The 22,882-nt window shown below is 39.5% G+C and overlaps 1 protein-coding gene across 2 annotated transcripts in view; it reads left to right on the top strand.

Moving 5' to 3' along the window:
• The first annotated feature begins 5,100 nt into the window (after nucleotides 1–5,100).
• Nucleotides 5,101–22,882, top strand: part of ZC3H12B (zinc finger CCCH-type containing 12B) — a 30,901-nt gene continuing 13,119 nt past the window's right edge. The window contains exons 1-2 of one of the 2 annotated variants that reach the window (XM_050310964.1): nucleotides 5,101–5,345; nucleotides 12,375–12,429. The gene's annotated coding sequence lies outside the window, so the exon portion shown is untranslated. The remainder of the gene's footprint in view (nucleotides 5,346–12,374; nucleotides 12,430–22,882) is intronic. The other variant, XM_050310965.1, reaches the window with a different exon arrangement.

Genomic DNA, 22,882 nt, shown 5'->3' with positions numbered 1-22,882 from the left:
TTGGAATTTCTGTCTGTCTGTCCAAGGATTCAAAGGGTAAACTCCAATTTATCTGTAAATAGTTCTACTTCTCCTAATTTATTTAAAAGAAACTGAGGTGTGTTCTCATTCAGTCACTGATGCATTTACATCAAATATTGTCCAGAACTTTCCCATTTATTAGGAGCCATGATGAAGAATCACAGTCTTCTCTTGTGTACTCAGTGGAGCTGAAACTAACCTACAATGAAAATATCATTTGCTACCTTTGGAAATTACAACCCTAGTCTGAAAGAAATACAGGAAACCTACTGACAAACCAGACACAAAAGTGAAAGCATAAAAGAAAAATGGAAAATATTCTGTGAAACAAAAGAGATTTAGGCCTGAAGGGAATATGATGGCTAACATTCCCTCTGTCTTCTCTTGAATTCTTGTCAAGAAGGAAAAATAGCTTAAATTCCAGAATTCTGATACCAGACTCATCTCCAAAGAACTGTTGCTGGTCTGTAAGTTCTATACCTTGCCCTGCTTGCCTAATGATGATGTTTAAGCAAACCTCTTGTAACTGAGGCAGCAAGTGTTTATCAGTGAGATTTTCTTTCTCCTACACAAAATTACATTGAGTGATCAATGTAATGTAATGCAGATCAGCCCCTGTCCCAAGCAGAGTGAGAAGCTGAAACTCCCCAGAGAAGCAGTTGCACCCTTTTTTGGTTTTTTTTCTGCTTTCACCAATCACAGGAAGTAAATGACACAATAAAGCACGCCCATCATAAAAACTCTTCAGCACTGAAGGATGACATCGGAAACAGCACACCACAGCTTTCTGCTAATTTTTCCCTTGTGAGAATAGCTTTAGTCATCTTTTTAAATGTTTTTAATTCCTAATGAAGTAAATGGGAATTTGGAGTGAATGTAGACTACACTACCAGACTCCATTTCTTTATAAAATTGTGTGTTTTAACAGCAAATATTAGTTTTCATTAAGCACAGATCCGCAGGGTTGTGTGTATGTGTGTGTGTGTCCCTTTGGTTTATCTGTCCTCCAACCTGTTCTTTACTATTCTCTCGTTCTCAGTGGCAGTCTTTTTTCTCTTAAGTGCTTTTACTGCTGCTTCTATTTATCATGTTTTCTTTTGTGCTGCTTTGGAGCAGGGACCCCGTTTTTGTATACACTTGTGAAGTAATATAAACTTGCACAAAGTTATGAAGCCAACATCAATCTCAGAAACTAATGCCATATATTACTGCCATACTTGGTAACTGAACTCACATAATCTACATAAAATAGCTGGTTCTGAGCTAAAAATGCATCTTGTAAACTCCTCATATGCCACAGTCCACAACATTTTACATGGAAGATTTGTCCAGTGTTATGAACTCGAGGTGTTGATAATCACCCTTATCAGTTTTCTACCCACGTTTGAGTTTTTTTTCCCCCTCAGGGAAATTGCAAACTGAAGCTGTGGAGAGGCTTCGATGAGGGTGCTGGACTTGGAAGAAATAAAAAAAATAGAGAACCTGCTTCAGAGCTGAGCTGCTGTGACTGAGATTTGAGGCAGGGAAGTTCCTAATAGATGGAATAGACAGCCCCAAACTGAGATTCCTAAATAGTCATAGTTAGGGAAAATAGCTATAGTGGTTTTTGCATGTCCTGTCTTGCACTCTATTATCTTAACCATAATGAAGATAAATCCCTTGGTGAATTACTTTTGACCAGCCACTGGGGCACCTGGGTTAATCCAGAATGTGAAGCAAGCCACATTTTTTCAAAGATTAACAGTGGATAGTCTAATTACTTTTTAATACTTCATTAGTCAATATGCTTTTTGAAAAATGGTTTTCATGAGAGCAGAGGTGTCAGCTCTGAGACCATGTGAGCTGTAGGTAGTTAGTATCTCTACCCAATGGGGTCTTCCCTGTCATGAACTTCAACACATTAGTGCCTAAAGCCTTAAGCTACGGATCAGGATCCCTTGATAATTAGCACTGTAGAAGTCTGAGGACAAAATAATTTACCTAAATATCGGGCTGGAAATGAGAGAATGAAGAAAAAAATATGAGCACTTTGGACATCAGAGAAGCAATGGCTGAGGTTGACTTAAAACCTGGGCAAGTGGCAGTAGTGATCAAATATTTCCTCTCAGACAAAAGTTTATTAGTGTTGATAATCCATTTATCCTTAATTAGAATTAACACTTAATAGCTAAAGATGACTTGCACAAAACATTTACCTTCTTTTCCTATCAATTCCATTAAATAAGAAATTAAGAAATAAATTGAAGGTTCAAGCATTATAAAAATTACTTCAGTCTCTTACGCACCTTCAAAGTAACGATTTTGAGGATTAAACAAATCCAATTTTTGCTGTTTTCTGGAACAGACAGTGAATAAGCAGCAGTTGAGAATGGGAGATGTTTAAGTTATTTTCTCTGTTATTTAAGGACTTTGGCCTGTGTTGCTGTGTTTTTCAGTTAAAGGAAGTTAAAGGAAGATGAAAGAAAATGGTGATAGGCATGAGCAGCCTCTTCATCATGCCACAGTTTTTGTAAAGAAATCAAAACTTAAAAAGGCTGATCCACATATAATTTGAGTCAATTGCAAACTCTTGTTGCCTTAAAAATTGAAGACTGTCAGATTGAGCACTAAGTGAGCTGTGTGCTCAGAGAGGGCAAGCTTCTTTGATGCATGACTTAAATAGATGAACTAATTGGTTTGAGGGAGTAGAAGACAAGTTAGCTATAGTCAGCCAGTGAATCTTGATGCTAAGACAGTAAGGGAATGAGAGCTAGTAGGGTGAGGATATGGGAGGGAGTGAAGGAAAGTGCCCTCAAACAGGAGGGCAGCGTACTTTTGCACTGTTTATCCTGTTTATCCTATTTTTTAATTTCTGGTTTTACATGCTAAACTAAAAGGTTGAGGAAAGAAAATGAAAATGGAAATTCAACTTGTTACTTTACTCTGCTTTGAATGACATAAAGAAAACCCCTCCATGGTGTTATACCTTAGCTGGAAGTTGTTAGGAAGTAAACCTACCCACGAGCATTAACAATTCTTTTTCTATCCATGTTTAAAAAAAGGACAGAAAAATATTACATTTCCATATTTCAAAGTGGTCACAAAGTTTGATACTTGCAGTTCAAGCACAGACAAATTGTTACCGTTCAGCTTGTGCCTCGTGGCTTTGGTCAAGTGTTTTAATGTCTGTGTTTCAATTTTCCTTGTATACAAAGTCTGACAGTTCTTTACATGATCCAAAATCACCACACTGATGTGTAATGTCTATTCCTCTGCTATTTATAAACTTTTATATGTGTGACCGAAATAACGATCAGTTTTTCCCAGCACACAGATTAGATTTTTCAAAGAAAGCTTCAGACTCAAGTACAAAAACTGCATTGAAAAAATATTTCACATGATCCTGAAAAATTCAACCTTGTTTCTATTTCATCTTTTCTAAACCAACAGGTAACAAGCAGATAGATTTCAAAACAAGTTGCAGTATTGTGCAGAATGAAATTAATGCTAAAATACTCCCCTACTTCATTGAGCACAGGATTGAATTTTTGTGCATAAAAAACCTAGCTGCTTCCATTTAACAGTCTAATATCAGTCCACACACTTCATCATTGTGACAACAAATCTAGTTCAGAACAATTCCAACTTCAAGAATGTTTTTTTTCCTCCTAGGTAATCACCTCAGCTACAACAATCAATTCTACAAGTATGGATGTAGTGATGCAATGTAGGTCCCTTCTACCTGAATTATTAATATTCTAACCGTATTTTAAAAAATTGTGCCACATATTTTATGAAACAAATAGCATTTAAAGAAGTATGAGATATTAAAGACCAATGGAGCAGAGTCCCCAGTAAAACATACAACAGAACTGAACTCTGGCTAATATACTGCTTGATTAGGTACAAGTCACCACCATGAACAGCATGTATAGCAGTGTTGTCAAACCTAAACATTAGAGAATGGATGAGTCAAAATGCTGCATACCAAGCTGTGAAACTTGCTTTAAATTCCTGAGTTTATTAAATGGAAATAAATTCTTTCTGTATCCTGTTGGGTTTCTGAGCTTTCAAAATGTACTCCTCACAGTTGCCAGATTTTTTTCCTACAAGTGGACCATCCCACTATGGTCCGAATGGTCCAGATCTTATTTTAAGGGAAAGCTGATACTGGTTTCAGGATGCTTTGGGAAGCTGAATATAGTCACTAGCAACACTGAAAGTGATAGGAGGCAACTACGTGCTAGTCCTGAGTTCTGCAGAGCATCTACTCTTCAAATGTCAGTGTTTTGTGCAAAGCCTGAAGTATTGGCAAATTTTTGTTAATCTTATGCTGAAGCACTCATTTGCATCGTATTGAGCTAAAGGTCTAAGTACCTGCATATGCTAACCTTGGCTCATCCCAAAACTAGGCCTAAATATATCTGCAGTTAGTCATATCCTTTATTTCATCCTCCATCCCCATTCCCGTGACCTGCAAAACTGGAAAAAGACAGTGTTTTTTACAGAACACCTGCCATCCTCCCTAAGCCTCCTCATCTTGTTTCAGCCAGGGGCTTAGGTGTCCGAAGGAGGCAAAGCCAAGGGAGATGTCTCCCTTTTCCCATTTTCTTCTGAAATCGGAGCACACACTCCCCTCGCGGCTGACTCCCACCACACGGCAACCCCCAGCGATTAGCCGGTGGTGCCCGGCGGGAGCATGAGCTGACACTGTCCCTCTCTCCGTCCGTTTCCCCATCCCTGCACCCTCCCGTTCCCTTTCCCCATCCCTGCACCCCCCCGTTCCCTTTCCCAGCTCTGCACTCTCCCGTTCCCTTTCCCAGCCCTGCACTCTCCCGTTCCCAGCCCTGCACTCTCCCGTCCCCATCTCCGTCCGACCCCGCCCCGTGGCTTGTCCGTGCCTGCAGCGCCCCCTGGCGCCGTGACGGAGAGGGAAGCCTGGCCCTGCGCGTTCCTGAGGGCGGCGCACGCGCAGCCTGCACGCGGGGCCGCGCGCCTGCGGCAGCAAGGGCGCGCGCGTTGCCGGGCGACGGCGGCCGGGCGGCGGCGCGGGCCCGGTGCGGCGCGGCCGGGGATGAGGCGGCGGCAGCGGCCCCCGCGCTCCCGCCGGCGCTGAGCCCCGCGGCCGCACTTCCCCCCTTCCCCCTTCCACTGCGTCCCGCCCTGGCTCTGCTCCTCCACGCCCCCTCCTCTCCCATCGCTCCGGCCGGCCCTTTCCCCTCCATGCGGCGGGAGCGGCCGGAGTGGGGCCCGTGCCGCGGCCGCGCCGAGCCCCGCCGTCCCTCAGCTCTTCGCCGCCAGATCCCGCAGGGAGCCGCGGGCGTTGTCTGCAGCGACAACAGCGGGTGAGGATCCGGCCGGGGGCGGCGGGCGCTGAGGGCGGGCGCTGAGGGCGGGCGAGGGCGGCTCGGAGCGGGGAGGCGGTGGAGCCTTCCAAAGCCCCCCCCGGCGGGGTCCGCGCGGTGGGGGGGCGGGGGAGAGCGGTGGGGCGCCCCCTACTGCCCACCGGGCGCTCTCCAGACTGGGCGGCAGCCGCGCCGCGGCCCTGGGGCCCCTCTCGGCGCCGCTGCCCTCCGGGGCAGCGCGAGGAGCGCCGCTGCCCCGGGGGGACGTTGTCTCGAAGCTGCGGCTGTCCGGGGGGCGTAGTCCCGACGGGGCCGCTGCCCCGGCGGTGCCACTGCCGCCCTGCGCGCACCGGGACCGGCGGTGCCGCGGCTGCCGCCCGTCCCGCTTTGGCCGCTGGCTGGACGAGGGGACGCGGGGCCTTCGCTGGGACGCGCGGCCCCGTCCCTCGCATAGCCTTGCTGGAGAGGGCTCGGGGCCCGGGGACTGCTGCGGCAGCGCAGGTGAAACGGCCTGGGCAGCTGGGGACGGAGCCGGGAATTCGGCCTGGTTTCATTTAGCAATTTTAAGTAATTTTAAGCGCCGAGGAGGGCATGCGAAGGCTGCCTTAGCACGCTGTTTTAAGAAGGTGTTCAGTGTCTTAACAAAAGAAGAGTAGCAAGAAACTTGCATTAGCGAAAAAAGGTGGTGAAATATGGAAATTGCTTTTGTAGAGGGTACCTGATGCATGCAACTTATATCCTTCCATTTTGCTTTATAGTGCAACTGTGAATAAGGAACTGCTCACTCATGCAATATACCTGAGGTTTGAGATACCTTTTCTGATCAATTAATTAAAAAATGTTCTTTTTCATAGCCATCTGCTGTTCTAATTGTCATTTAAAAAATTCTGAAATTATATTTCACAAGAGCTGTATATTTCCTTCACAAGTTAGCAATCAGTAAAATTGAATCAAAAGCTATATTGTGTCTTCTGATAGGTGGGAATCTAAATTCAGATTTGTTGAATACATGTGATACTGTTTTACTTTTTTTTATATATCTTGCAATGTGTTTGAGTGATTAGCATGTGTTGTCATAAGTGGGAAGAAAAAATAAGAAGAATATTAAAATGCTGGTCATTTATGAACTTCTGTTATGCATATCAGTAGTTCTGAGCGTGCAGCATTCCAGGTCTGTCTGATTTCTTATGCTTGGTATGTTTGTTTATTGAAATTGAAGAGCCTGTCAAGTAGTCTTTTTTGTATAGGAGGTATCCTTTATTGATGAAATATATCTTTTGCTTGCCAGATTTCATAAATGAACTATAGTATGTAGAACTGAAATGTGTATTTCACAAGTGCAGCTAATGTCACTTACTTACAAAATTATCTTTGCTTTCTGCTGGAAAAATGGGTTAGTGGGAATGTCAAGGTCATCTTCAAATTCAGAATCATTTAGCTGCCTTTGGAAGATGTCTGTTCTTCTTCAATGTTGTATATATTTCCCATGTATTAGTCTTGTGGCTTTTGATATTCTCTAGACCTGTGATCTGTTTGTCTTCAAAAATAATATTTATCAAGTTTTAAAAGAAGCAGTCTGTTAAGCTTCCTAAGTCACTTTCATTTGAATGCCCTCTATAAGGTGTATTTTAAAAAAAGAAAATCTAACTGCATACAAACTCACTGTTTGAGAGGGAATGGACAGAAAAAGGGTTAAGCAGATGAATGGATACCAGTGACACTTTATATGCTGATGAACTAGTAAGAAAGTGAATTCTTACTGTCAACAGCTCTGAATTAGGTAAGTTCTGGCTTCCTGTTCTTTGATATTTCTGGATGCCTTTTCCAATGCAAATTATTGTGTTGTCAACATCTGCTGATTTGACTTTCCTAACCTCTTTATAATTTGCAACTTATAATTCTACTGTAGATCTGTGAATAACGGAAGTAAAACACACTGCTTCTGTCACTTGCGTTTTGTTACTGTTTACATCAAGAGCAGAAGCTTTGGAGCTTTTGGGAATGAGGAAGGCAGCAGGGCCTGGAAAGGTGAAGAAAAGCAATTTATAAACTCGCAAGGTGTTCCCAGGTGTTACCTCATTGTAAATTAGTTTGATATATTGATTTGTCTATCTCATAATTTGAAAACAAAAATGAAAAAGCCAAATGACTGTAATGCCTCTTCTAGAATTTCATTAGAATATCATTGTACAGGGTAACTAAAGTGTTTTACAAATCCTGGCATAGACCAAGGTGCTTGTTCCATAGTGGAAATATAAGAGCCCCTTTTCCATATTGATTCCATCTGGAGAGAGACCCCTCATCAAGATTAATAGCTGTTCTGATTAGCTGAGTCAACTTCTATTTCCGTAGACTAGAGAGGATTGCTATTTCAGGGACAGAGCATCAACCTTAGGGTAAAGCCAGAGGTTTAAACTTAATTATATTCAGTGAGGGTATCCACAAGAAGTTTACTGTATGTGCTCCTTTCATGAACCCACAGACACCTCTGTCAAATCACATAAAGTCAAAACTAAGTGACTATTTCAAACTAAAACCACTTGCTATTGCCCCTTCTGACTCTATGCTTTTTATTTTTTTTAAGATCAAATACTAGTTTCCATCTCTTTGCCAGCTCTTCTTTTTTTTTTTTTAATTTCTAGATTGTCCTGATTTAAAAAAACAAACAAAAATCCACCCCGTAAAGCAAATAACCCATCACACAAAACAAAAACCTTCCTCTCCCAGGCCTTGGCCCTATTTAGATCTCCCTTTAATTGCTGGAGCATGGGGATTTGCTGTTTTCACTTTCAAATCAAGGTGGTAGGCTTTTTCTCTTATCTTTTGATGAAGAGTTACAGCTTCTTCACCTTGGAGTGAGCAGTGTTGTCATTATAAGAATGAAGGAATCTGAGCATAAAAGAATAATTAATTTGGATTGGACCTCCTTCAGGTGGCCATTTAGTCCAACACCTTGCTGAAAGCAGACCTAATTAGCCATGGACTGACTTTGTTTTTTCAAAAGCAAGGTAACAGGTGTGAAAATCTAAAGTCACAAGATGCCTTTAAGCTCCTCTTCCTGTTTTCTGTTAAGGTAGCGTTTGATGCTCAGTAAAGTTACTGCTTGATCCTTACTGAGCAAGGTGTCTTTCTGTGCTTTAGGCATTTTTTAGTAGTTTCTAAAGTGGTTGTTTCAGTTTATCAGAAAGCTTCTGTCCTAACAGATGAGTTACATTCTGAGTTAAAATCCTCTTGTTGGATGGCAGAGCATGTGAGGGTCTGTCCAGTATATCGAGATCTTTAGAATCAGAATACCCTTTGTTTTTCAGGTTTCAAAAATATTGATGGGATTTTTTGTTAGAGGAACATCTAGTTTAATCTTTCAAAAAAGTGGTGTTCTACATATTCCATTGCAAATTGAATTAGTGTAAATTAAGATGATAGGATGCATCACATCCTTGATGTATCTTTGATTCAGCTGCAGTCACAACATTTTTTTTTTTCCCTTCTCAGAGCATTAATGAGTCATTTAGATCTGCAGATTAGGTAGTACTGAATGACCTCCAATCAGAATGTGGATTAGGAGAACCAGTGTATTGCTTTGGTCACAGATCCAAATTAATTATCTCAGTTTGTTAGGAATTGCCCACAAATAATCTTTAAGGGGTTATGTGTCTGCTCTTATTTTATATTGTCAACTGAAGTGTAAATATTGCCTGAGTAGGGACAACAGAATAATGCTAGCTGTAGCTCCTTAAGATTACTAGAAAGGGAACATTGGCAGAAAAGGGATACTGTAGGTGTTTGTTTACTGTATAGTTCTTTTTTTTTTTTTTTCTGTCCTAGAAAATATGGTTAAATACCTAATGCAATAGAAATATTTCTTTTCCTTCCATTCAGAAGTCTGGCCTGTACTTTTTACTTGTCCTGTGCTCAGCACTACCTGTTCTTTTTAAGTTGAGTTAACTCCATAAAGGAATCTTGTATCTTAAGAAACAGCTGAAATGCTGCTTCCTCTGTTTATAATTGCAGCTATCTATATTCATCCTGTCCTTTTGAATTCATACTTATGAGTGTGACAAAATGAAGTTTGAGGCAAGTTGGTTAAATTTTATACTGCCTTTGCATTTCTTTTCAATTCACACTTGGGTTGTAGTTCGTAGGATAACAGAATGTTCTGGGTTGGAAGGGACCCACAAGGATCATCAACTCCCAACTTCTGGCCCTGCACAGGACACCCCAACAATCCTACCATGTGTCTGAGAGCATTGTCCAAATACTCCTTGAGCTCTGGCAGCCTTGGGGCCATGACCACTGCCCTGGGGAGCCTGTTCAGTGCCCCACCACCCTCTGGGGGAAGAACCTTTTCCTGAGATACAACCCAACTCTCCCTTGTTGATTCCTTCACAAGCAATTTCAAGTTCTCTATGTGACATGCTAGACACAGCTTGCTCTTACGTATAGTCCTGTACATAGTATATTAATGATCACTGTATTTACAGAAGTAAATTTGAGGTACCTCGAACACTGAGGTGTTATTGTAGCTTCTTAGAACAATTTTTAAGTTTAACGAAACTTCATAATATGCTAAGGCTGCAGTAAAACAGATACTTTCCTACCAATTTTTCTACTCTATGGTACTGTTTCTGTTGTACGGTTTGAGTTAAATCCTGTAGTCATCACTAAAGCAAAATGACTTCTTGGCAAGTTTAGATTTGGTAAAAGCTGTGGATTTGGGCCAAAGGATTAATTGCATATTTGCACAGTAAAGAATACATTGTTCTATTTAATGTTCCAAATCTGCTGTGACCCTAGTATTTAATAGGTTTTATTTTGGATTTTCAGAAGAGGCCATACTTTCTCAGACTTCTAGCTAATCAAAATGCTTTTACTCATTTCCCTGGTGTCTGTTGGTAGGTTCATGGGGTTTTTTTCCTGGCATTTTCTGAAATGGTCTCTAGGTTAGTTTCTGAATCCTTTATGGAAGGTTAGCCATGGAAAAGTGCCACAGATGTTCAGTCATACTCTTTAAGCTTTGCAGACACTGCTGCAGGGTAGCTACCTAGTTTTTGTCATATACAATACTACAGTTTGAGCAGAGTTAGTTAGAAAAATAAAGTTCTGAGCACTCTCTTAGAGGTCTTATTTCTGATGCAGTGCAAGTGCTGTGCTTTTCTGTTTAGTGTCTTGCTTGTTAGGAGGAGGTTAAGTACAGTAACACTGTAATTCGGTACCATTTCTGTTTAGCTGGAGGAAGTTTTCATCAAGGTCAGTCAAAAAAAAAAATCTAACTTTGTAATGTGTGGCAACTCATTGGCAAATAGTGGAATGTTCTTTTCCTTTTTAAGGGTTTATTTTTTTTTTAGTCTTGATTACTAGAAATGTAATATTTAGTCTAATGTTGCTGAAATAGAACATAAAAAGGCAAAAAGCATAAAAAGACTGCTCATTAACTTTCACAGTCTGGGAAGTAATAAGTAGTTACTCTTGTATATAATTCAGCCGTCTTGTCGTTGCTGAAGGACACTGTCACTCTGATGCCTTGTTCAGTAGTCCAGCCAAACACCAATCACTTGCATTCAGCAGTGTTGAAAAGAAAAGTGAGAAACTTAGGTCCTTAGAGTGGTAGTTGCACAATTACTTGCTTTCATGACAATGCTTATATAAGATATTTTTGTCTATCATGACCATTTTTTCTTGCCTTTGTGTTGCAGGATGTTGTTCCCCTTTTTCACAGGTGCAGTTGTTCTTTTGAGATGCACTATAAATTTAATCTGTGTTTAAAAAACAAACTCCCCCTTCAGAAAAACTCCTACCCAATCCCTTTTCCAGCTGTTATGATGAGCTCGTCATCTTCTTCATACTCTAGGGAGAGTCATGGACAATTAGGTTCCTAGCTTAGGTGTTTTGGTTAAGAGTCTGTGGCTTGATTTCATTAATCAAGTTTTTCATATCCACAGATATTCTCATCCAGTTTGAAAATTACCTGATCTGCTGGCTTAGTGGCTTACCCTACTGAAATTCAGGCAGTGCCCCTGAATTTCCAGAGTTCTCAAACAGCATTCATGATTTTCTTAAACTGAGCCAACTGTGGTAAAGGAATGTCAGGGCTAGAGGCTGGTGAGGAAGGAGAACAAACATGCCACTTTTAAACATTTACAGCATTTGGGAAGGGAAAACTCTATTTTACTTTTCTGAAATGGTCTGTGAAATTTATAAAGTGATACACCGACAGAATCAGAACTTATGTGTAATATATATATGGCCATATCTATCTATCTGTCTATCTGTTTATCTATTTATATGTGTGTGCATGTGGTGGGGGGTTTCCATCACTGTTCAGTGTAGACAAGACACGTGAAGGCATAATAAGATACATAAGATCAGAAAGACAAAGCTTAGTGGTATTTCTACAGTAATGTCTAGTTCTCTATATCCTGGTGTATGGATTCCTCAAATTCAGTCCTCTCTGCACACCTGAACTTTTTCTACCATTACAAGTGTTCTGTCAGCATTTGTCAAGGAAGAATATCCCCTTTAGGGTTGGGTGGTGGTAATGATTACATTTATTTGGATTGGTGAGTCAACACTGAAAAATCTTCCTTTGCCCTTTGCCTCTCTAATAGAAAAGTGCTAAGTCACATTCCTTATTGTTCTTCTCCAAAGGTGGTTAAGGAAGGGAGAGAGACAGATGGAGAAACAGAACTGGCAAATTTTCTTTGCAAATGTTTTTCTTTTAAAATACTACCTCTGAATTGACTCAGAAAGGAGGAAGCTTCTCAATAAAAATTATTACTAACCACAGCTAGTAGGCTATTTTTTCAGTTGCTGTTTCAATATTCATTTTAAGGACAAAGTGTTCACTGCTGGTGTAAGCTGCTAGTACTTTACTTTAGATTTAATGTATATTAGTGTTTTCTTTCAGAGAAGTCACAGTGAGTAGAAAAGGTAAAATATTTTTCTTTATATTGTTCCGAGTTTCACTTGATAAAAGACTGTACAATATTAGGCCTTTGATTTGTATAAATTTAATGTTTCTCTTTTCATCAGAAGGACAGTGTTGAGACTTCCCAGCAATGTGTTGAGGCTGACATTTCATAGTAAGGTAAGAAAAAAATTAAACTGAATCAAAATGCTGTCATTTATGGGCTCTAATTCTCAAGGGACTGAAAAGTCTGATCTGCCATTTTAACGCTTCTGTTAAAAATGCTATTTGACTCTGCATATTCTGCAAATACTGATTATACATATTTATAAATTTATAAATGAACTGCAGATCTGTACTCAGATCTTACTTTAGACCATCTCTAATTTATTAGATTAAGAAGTACAAGAAGTATTTGAACAGGTGTTCATTTTAAGCATCTTAAAATTATTCTTTTTAACTTAACATTCCTCAGTTCTCATTGAGCAAAATATGTTGTAAGTGATGTTAATGCCAAGTATTTTGCATCAAAAAGCGACTGGTTTTAAAGCCTGATATACTTGTTTTCCTTCATTGAGTAACTTGTATGTATTTTGGATTTTTTGTGGAAGCTGTATCAAAATATATATGCTATACATCTGTCACTGAACTTGATGCTTACATGAGTGTTGTTTAGTAGGTATGAAAGCTCTTAGGACAGTTAATAAAACTATATCAAATACAGTTTGAAACTGTGACTACAAATTATGAATATTGTAGCTCTCTAAAAGCATCAAATTCTAGAGTCACTTTAATTTCCAGATGGCCAACTTAAATAGGAAAATTTTCTCAAAAGCCTGTTCCATCCCGTTTTCCTACAGTGTTGCAACATTTGTAATTTAGATAAACTAAGCTACCACATTCGTTACATGCTGAAAGTAATTCATGTGTTCCTGTTATCTTTGTTTAAATCATGATAAATATGAGAATCTAGTGGTTGGAGGTGTATATACACACAGGCAAAATGCTAGAAACCTCCAACTCTTTGCCTTTTTATTAAGGACAGGAGATAATTGCCTATAATGTCATGCAGCACAACTTTTCCAATTTTTAATTCATTCTAAAATACCCAAATGTTAATTTTGGAATATTTTTTCTTTTTTCTTCAGCTGTGAATCTGTCTCAGCAGATGTGTACCACCTGTGTATAATTAGAATGAGAAAAAGCTACCGGTTTTAATTGTGACTCATATACTTTGTCAGCTTTAAGGGCTTTCTCAGCAGATAAAATAATTCACTACCTCAGAAAATATTCAGAGCAGCAAGCAGTAATGTGTAATATCTGTACTGCTCCTAAGATAAGAATACAACAAGATTGTTGTGTCCTCAATGCCATGAAAACACCAATGTTGTGTCACTTTTTTCATGAGCACTGTAGAAATGTAGTTTTCAAAGTCAAGGGCTAATCCAAAATCCTGGGCCATCTTGAGCTGTCCTTGGTCTGTGTCCTCTGACAATAACTACTGCCTAATAAATACTGTTTTATCACATTCCTGAAGACTTGTGCAATGGATTTTGGTGGTTGTTGGTTTGTTGGTGCTTTGTGTGTGTGTGTCTTGCAGGCTCAAATTGTCGTTAAAATAGCAATTAATCATGTGTTGGGGAGGTTTTTAAGGATCAGAAAAATGTACTTGGGAAGTGTGTTACATTTCTTTACCGGAAGCACTGGTCTGTGCTGTAGCACAGTACAGTGATGGAATGAATCATTTTTAAAAAGACTTATCTTTCTCTTTGTCTCTACTTATAGTTTCCAACAGTGTGGTACCTCCTTAAGGGGTCTATGCTAACTTTTAAAAAGTATACAGTATAAGCAATAAGAAGACAAAAAAGTGGAAAATTATCTGCAAGGATCGTTCTGTTAACTGATAATAAGTGCTTTTTTTCCCCCAGTAACTTTTTTTTCCTGTGTGTAAGGGAAAAGTGAGCATAAAGGCAATGAGATAATAGAGAATTCTCAATGGATCACCTCTTGTTTCCTGCAATAGAGGTCAACTAAGATATCCCTGTCCGAAGACTTTTCCTGAAAGCTGTAATTTTATTCTACGTGATGCATGAATTGCTTGCACTAGGTTAAATGTTATCCATGGTTCACACTTGTACTCTTCAGTCTGATACTACCTTGATAAATGTGTTTCAAGCGAATTTTGTATGCAGAGTTGAGATTATCACTTTGTCTCTTCGTTTTGTTTTCCTCCACTCCTCTGACTTCCTTCTGTAATGGGTCGCAGAGTCTCATCACTAAAGACTTTTCAGTCTTTAGTCTATACCATGTTATTGGGGATGTAATTCAAAGGACTTGAACTGTTTATTTGCTTTGCAGATTTCTCATCTGCAGATTTCTCATCTACAGATTTCTCATTTTGCTCACACTTCTGACTTGAATAGAATTTCACAATTACCCCTGGATGTTCAGTTTCTAATTTAATCTGAAAGTGGCTGAAACACTGCTTTCATTTCTCCTGTGTACATGGGCCTGAAGTCTAGGAGTCCTCTTAAACTTGGCTATCTTCTTAGATCCATCCAAACAGACTACTTCTGAGATTTCTCAATGTTATGGCCAGGAAAGATGGCCTAGATTGAGTCTCCTTTTTCCATTAATCCACCAAAACATTTGTCCTGGCTCTCACTTACGACTGAGATCCTTTCCTAAGATGCTTATTTTGATATGTATGTGTATTTTTGCACATGTGCATATTAAATGCATAATTTCTTTCCACTTTCCCCTTTAAAACCTCTCTATAACTCCCTTAGTGTGTCCACAAAGTACTACCTTCTAAAGGTGTCTGGGCAAACAGTGATCTGAAACAATACCAAACTGTTTCATGTGGTCTTTCTGATATTCCAGCCCGACAGCATAATTCTAGGTTGTATATTCTTTGGGCAAGGGACTGACTAAGATCCCTATGTACAAATGCACTACCAGTCCTAGATGATGTAAATCAGAAAGAAAAGAAACTCTGTTATTTTCAATATTCTGCAAGGTCACATGTTTGAACTTCTGAGAAGTGCAGTGTGGAAAAACAAACAAACTATACTGTTGCTGCTTATGTTTTTTGTTTTTTTTTTTTAAAGTCTAAATACCAGTGAGTTAATTGCATAAATATGTTGCTGCTGACTGACAGTATATTTGGAGATGTGGCAATAATTGTGGTTGTTTTTATGTGTACCAAAGAAATTATATGAATTTGTCACTTAAAGTGGGAAACAGGAAGAAGATTAATAACCAGGAGTTGTTTTCATATGGATGTGCAAAATGCAAACTATCAGATAGTCTTCTATCAAAAAAAAGTTTTATATTTTTGCACATACTTTTAGACTATATGTATCCAAATTATGCATATTATGTACAGACTATCACTTTAAATATTGTCTTTAATGCATCTCTTTTTATTTTAGAAAAATTCAGTGTTGACTTTGTCGATTAAAAAAATTAAGCATGTGGAATCTGATGCCTTGTTAGAAAAGAAGCTGAGTGCATATGGCTTTAGCCAAAGTTTGAAGATTTAAGTGCACTACATAAAAAATGTGCTTTGTACAGTTATTAGTAACAAAGATGGGCTTGCAACTCAATAAAAAGAGTATTAATTTCAGGTGTTGAGTTCTTTCCACTGTAGTTTTGCATTTTGCACTGTATTAATTTTTTTTTTAAATAAGCCATAAGGACTTATTTGGGCACAACATGATATTTGAGAGAAATGTGTGTAATATTAATGTTTAATTTAATATTGAAGGACTGCAGGATTTTTTTTTTTTTTTTTTATATCGAGCTTTTGCTGTCTGAACCTTTTCTAATCTTTTATTTATTATGTTACTAGAATATAATTTGATTGTCCTCTCACAATTCATTCAGCTGTATGGAAAACATTCTAAAGAAATACTTGTAACAAATTACTTTAAAAAGTTCAAGTTGCAAAAATGTAGATATTTGTATACACATAGTAATAAAAATGCATCTTGCGTGAAATGTTTGTCATGAACTGTTAGGGTGTGTGATAAAACCTCATCTTCGCAACCACAAAGGAGCTTGGAGTCACAGTGGTGGTAAGGGAACCCCAATAACACAGTCAGAGAAATGGTGGCCCAGCACAGGCTTCTGTGGGGTCTGTCATAGGAGAGCCATCAGCACTATGCTCTGGGGCTGACACCCAGCCCAAGGAGTCCACTGGTGGTAGTCTAACTGGACCACCTCACAGACTGAGGGAGTGGGGGATGCGGTTGGGAGATGCAAGGGAAGAGTGTTTTGTGAGTCTTGGGCAGTCTGGCAAGGAACCAAAGGCATTAGAGTGGTCAGGGGAGAGAATGGAGGTTTCAAGATGATTTGCGAAGGAACCTCCATGAGAAAATAGAGGAATAAGGGGATAAAAGATACAGATTGCCTTTAAAGGGGTTGTTGATCAGTATGCTTGTCTGGCCATGTTGGGAACCTGGTCAGGACACTGTCCTATCGTCACGTTAAAGTCTGTTTCTAACTATTTTTGTGGGTGGAAGGCTCTCTATGGACCCGTGTATCTGTGTTAGAAGCAAGTGCAAGGTATGCGTGTTGGTGCAGGATTGTCAGCAATTCTCAAACTGAACTAGTTGTCAAGTTGTTTAAGTGGCTGAGAAGCCATGCATATAGGTCTGTCTCTGGAGTGAGATGACTGGATGAGTTGGATACCAGAGGGACCAGCAGGTCCAGGCCAACTGCTAGAGAGACTGTAAGGTCTGGGAGTGAACTAAGAGCTCTGGTTTGGGAGTGGGGGCCACATCTGTGGAGGATGTAACAGGGGAGACTGAGGGAGACAGAGGCATCACCAGCAGCACTGATGAGTTCAGCTTTGGCCAGCAGCATGTCTGTCTTAGAGCTGGCTGAAAGTGACTTTGTCTGACATGGGGGCAGCGCCTGGTCTCTTATCACAGCTGGTCTCTTCTCACCCCTGCAGCTCCCCCACTACCAAAATCAAATAATCATTCATGCTGGAAAAGACCTCTAAGATCATCAAGTTAATCATCAACCCATCTGTTAACCCAGCACCATTCACTGCTTAACCATGTCCCTAAGTGCCACATCCATGGATTTTTTCCAACACTTACAGGGATGATTATTCCACCACTTCCTTAGGCAGCCTGTTCCAATGCCTGACCACCCTTCAGTGGAAAAATTTTCCCTAATATCTAATATAAACCTCCCCTGGCACAACTTGAGGCCATTCCATGTGTCCTGTCCCTTGTTCCCTGGGAGAAGAGACTGACCCCCACCTGGCTCCACTCTCCTGTCAGGGAGTTGTAGAGAGTGAGAAGATTCCCAGGAGCCTCCTTATCTCCAGTCTGAGCCTCCCGCCAACTCTCTCAGCCCATCCTCATCAGACTTGTGCTCCAGACACTTCACCAGCTATGTTGCCCTTCTTTGGACATGGTCCAGCACCTCAATGTCTATCTTGCTGTGAGGGGCCCAAAACTGAACCCAGGATTTGAGTTGCAGCCTCACCAGTACCAAAGTGAGGGGGATAATCACTCCCCTAGTCCTGCTGACCACAATATTTCTGATACAAGCCAGGATGCCATTGATCTTCTTGACCACATGGACTCACTGCTGGCTTCTGTATTCAGCCAGCTGTTGACCAGCACCCCCGGGTTCCTTTCTGCCAAGCAGCTTTCCAACCTCATCTTGTCATGTAAACCTGATACATAGGTATCTGTGTATGTATTTCCCATTAACAGACCTTCATCTTTGTCATCCAGAGAGGGGATCAAGATTATGCCATTAGCACTGCTCACGTTGATGGGATTACTTGCTCAGCCTTCCTAATGACTGGTGCTGGGGATTTTCTGAAATTAGAAATTTTAAGAGCAGTAAAAAATGGAGGACTTGGACTTGACTTAATGCCAAGATAAAATATTATTTTTGTATCTACTTAACACCATTTCACCTTTCCTCTGAGAAGGTGTAAAGAGCAGTGGCTACAACTCTTCCCTGGACTCTTCTTGTATTTGAGGTAGCAGTATGGAATCTGGTTGGTATCTCATTCATTCCTTATTTCCTGGCAACATTGAACTTCTTTTAAAGGAACTTACTTAAGTTCCTACTTAGAGTTAATCAGCAGTTTCTTTAGTTGGACTTGCAAATGAAACAGTTGTATAATTAAGATAAGTCACTGAGCTCAAATGCTTTGAACATGCAGAAAACTCATTTATTTCCCTGGTAGGTCTAAATAATAGATGATGCTCTTATTTTAAGGGGAACCACGTGGTCCACTAAGAAGGGATAACGTACTGAATGTTTGTCACACTGTAGGTAGAGACGTAGCAATAGCAAGTAGAGGTATATAACTAGAAATCCAAAATAAACTGAGAGCAGCTATTGTTTCTGACAGAGTGGCACAGAGCAGAGACATCAGATTTCCAAGTAAAGGGCATCAGAGCCTTTTCAGAGTGGTAGTACTGATTACATCTGGATCACTGACATTGACAAAGACAGTGACTGACAGGCTTGTTAGATCAAAATACTGACTGACTGAAAAGAGATATTACCTGTATTGTAGTGATCCTGGGCTCCTGAATAGAATTACAGATTTATTTAGGGAGGGAAAAAAGACTGCAATTTTTGGACAATTAGTAATCAATCTCTTTCTTTTGTCATTGTTGAGAGCTGGTTTGCTTAGGGACAAGGATCTGGATTATACTCTGTGAACACACATAGTAAATCTGTAGTGATAACTGTGAGACTAAGTAGTTGGAGGGGTTGCAATAGTGCTGGTTTTGTAGAAAAGGATGGTATTACAAGTCTTGATTTCTAATCTGGAGGGTGTCAAGAAGGGTGCTGCGTTCAAGTAGTGTTAGTTGCTGCTGCTGCTTTCTCTTGCTTAGTTTGTCATTCTGCTTGCTGTTTGCTGGCTTAGGACCAACACAGTACTCCTTTCCTCAGTGCCCTCTCTCAGTGGTCAGTGGGAAAATTAGGTCCTATGCCGTAATATTTTTGTTGTTGTTGTTTGATTTTTTTGACTATTTGCTTCAGTGCTCCTGGCCCAACAATGAGTTGACCTTCATTGTTTAAAAATCTTAACCTTATGCATTTAGGAACAAATCCCACAGTGTGCCAGTTCTGTGGGTGCAGTGGAATGGAACAGTTAAGCTGCACGGATGGAGCAACTGACTAAGGATAGAGAGATGCAAGCTGACTTTTCTCCTAGTTCTTTGTACAAAAGTGCATAGGGTTGTAGAGGTGGGCTTTGGAGATGGCCTGCCTCCTTTTCTGTCAGCATGGCAACTGATGCTAAAACAGATGATCTAACCTATTTGACAAATGCTGCCTTTTCAGAAATTGGCTTTGTGTGCTCAGTGTTAAAGGAAGGAGAAAGACTCCTTACTTTTCCAGAAGTTACAGTATCTAGGTATTGTGTCTTTTTTTTTTTTTTTTGGTGGAAGATCTGTGATGTATCTTCATAGAAAGAGCTACAGTTGATAGAGGCAGGACCTTTTCACTTCCAGTACCTTCCTCAAAAGATCCTAAATGGATATGAAAAGGAGATTTTTATAAAACACTCTGATTTAGTTTTTAAATAGTTTGAAGATAACTAGAGATTTCTTTTAGCAGATTTTTAATTCCCATCTAAAATATTTGAAACAGTGAACATGATATCACAGACCAGATATTTTTCTACTGCTGTCCAAAAGAGAGATGAGACAGCTAAAATTTCCCAAGTTAGTGGCTTTCAACCAAAGGTTGACATGAATGAAAAAGACAAGAAACTCCAAGATGACTCACGGAAGTGGGTGTTTCCATAGAAGGAGATTTCCTATAGATCCACCAGCCTATCACTAGCAACCAAAGAATAGTAAACCACAACACAGGACTGACAGAGAGCAGTTCTTCTAGATACACAGAACTGTTTCCTCCCATGGGTTGAGCTGCTTTCCTTGTAAGCATGATAGAATTGAGTATGTAAGCAATAGTGAATTGTTCTTAGAATTAAATATCTGTTTATGTTTTAAGATTTTTTTTAATTCTGGATTATTTAACTATGATCAAAATATCTCCTTGTCCAAATAAGATCTTACTTTCAGGGAAGGACAAATGAAATTTATGGTAAATTGCTTATATGAATGTTAACAGAAAACTAGAGATATGTATGTGGAATTGAGATAATGCAACAAAATGGAAAAATCAGTTTATATACAAGAAGATATATTATTTTCCAGCTAAGAAAGAGGGGTCAAAATTAAGAGCAAAACTTATATAGTTGTCATTAACAAAAAAAAAAGTTTGAAAAACTTAAATATGAAAACAATAGTGATAGTGTTATGTAGAATATTTTATTAGTTAAAAAAAAAAAAAAAAAGGTAATAATAGTCTCTTTGAATGAGTCCAGTTGATTTAATTTCCAGTTGGGAAGGAACACATTTTGCTGGTAGTTTAAATTAATATATATGTATTTATAAGATAATGTAAATTTGGTCTTCTAAAAATTGGTTTAAATGGATTACTTCTGGAAAATAAATTGTTAATTAAAACCAGTGGAGAAGGTAGCAGTAAATTTGAAAACCTAAACAACCTCCTTTCTCTTCATCATACTTTAAAGGCCTTTTCCAGTCTTAAGAACATAGGGCTTATCAGACTTGTAAGATGTCCACTGGGAAGGGGGTTAAGAGCATTCACCAGAGGTGGAAGAACAGGCATGATAAATTTAACAAAGGCCAAAAACATTCTTGTGACATTAAGCTTAGAGAGATGACAACTTCTAAAGAACAATGGAGCTCTTTAAACTTGGACCAACAGAATCATGCTGTTATTTGTCTAGTGCCAAAGCAGTACATTGTCAATAATTTGAAAAAAAAAAAGTAGTCTTATTGCTTGTATTGTAAAGTGTCCCTCAGTTGAAATATTTTGTAAGCTGTTGGTGCAGCGTGCTGATAGCCTGTTTCTAAACCTTCTTTTATAGTAATTTTTTACATATCCTGTTTTTTTTTTAGTTTTGGCAGGGTGTACAGGGTTATACACAAGACCTAATTAAAATTCATTTCAGGTTACACTATTAATAATACATCTATGTTGTCAAGCCCTTCGGTTGTAAATATACTGAAATTAGCAGTATATGTGAGAAAGAGAGAATGAAAATAGTACTGTAATAATAATGATATCCAAGTATTTAGGGATACTCTTTGAATGCATAATATTAAGGAACAGCAAGTTTTTAAGTCTTAAACCTAATTAATCAAGATTGGAATTTCCATTCAAATGCAAGGAAATTGTGCTTTTATTTCATATGGCGTAAAGGACTTAGACTGTCACAGAATCACTGAGGTTGGAAAAGCTCTCCCAGCCCATCGAGTCCAGCCTGTGCTCAATCCCCTCCTTGCCACCCAGCCCAGAGCACTGAGTGCCACGACCAGTCCTTCCTTGGGCACCTCCAGGGGTAGGGACTCCACCGCCTCCCTGGGCAGCCCCTGCCAGTGCCTGACCACCCTTTCCATGAGGAATTTCCTCCTGATGTCCAGCCTGACCCTCTCCTGGCATAGCTTGAGGCTGTTTCATCTCATCCTGTCCCTTATTCCCTGGGAGCAGAGCCCAACCCCCCCTCGACTCCCCCCTCCTGTCAGGGAGTTGCAAGAGAGCGAGAAGGTCCCCCCTGAGCCTCCTTCTCTCCAGGCTGAAAATATATTAAAATAATATGAATATATGAAAATATGAAAATATATGGTTCTTCTTTATTAAAGAACAATGTTGATTGACTCAAAACTTGACCTTTTAGGGTTTTTTTTAGGTACAAGTCATTAGCACTTTCCTTTATTAGCTTCATTTCCTAAGGAAATTAGGCTTTTAAGCAGCTGTCTCTGCATGTGTGTGTGTGTGTTTGTTTGCATAACTTGTAGTGCATTGGAATGTTAACTGTTTTGCCTGTTTAGGGTAATTATATATTACTGTATAAAGGGATTGCAAATTAATAATCTTTGTTTCACTGAGACAGTTTAGCATTTGTTGTTGGTTTTAGGCCAATGGGGGCCTGTCTCAGAGACCCTTTGACATTTTTATGGTTTTGATTATTAAATTATATTGCTCTTCTAGAGCAGTTGTTCTCTGAAATCTCTCATAGGCAACAGAAACCCACCATCTAATGTAGAGAAATAGTCAAGAAAGAAAGCTTTCTGAGACTTTTTGGCAGAGCTTTAAACTAGATTAATCAGGGGAAGTGATATGCTTCTGAGTGACAGAGATGAGCCAGGAAACACCAACATATTTTAGGGAGCAGCAGGGAAATACCTGTAAATTGTCCCAAAGGAATTAGGGAGAGATCGTCCCAAAAGGTAAAGAGGCCATTCTATGATTCTGTGAGTGGTATATCAGAGGCTGTGATTTTCAGCATCTTATTACCTAAAACTAAAAGGATGAAAACTCAGAATGAATAAGGTCTGATTTACATGAACACTGGTGATTCTTTAATTTTTCTTTTGTGGCTTATAATGCTTTGTAAAATGTCTGTACTGTTTTTCAAAAGACACTTTTACTACATAAAATTTTGCATTTATGTTTATTATACTTGCTCTGTATCACTAAGTTGATATATTCCTGCATGTCAATATTTCTGTTACTATTTTGATTTTGGTATATGCTGAACTTT

This window comes from Myiozetetes cayanensis, unplaced genomic scaffold (genome assembly GCF_022539395.1).
Source record: "Myiozetetes cayanensis isolate MyiCay16 unplaced genomic scaffold, myiCay2020 scf15, whole genome shotgun sequence".
Lineage (NCBI taxonomy): Eukaryota > Metazoa > Chordata > Aves > Passeriformes > Tyrannidae > Myiozetetes > Myiozetetes cayanensis.
The sequence above is the reverse complement of the archived record's forward strand: the minus strand, read 5'-3'. Positions and strand labels throughout refer to the sequence as shown.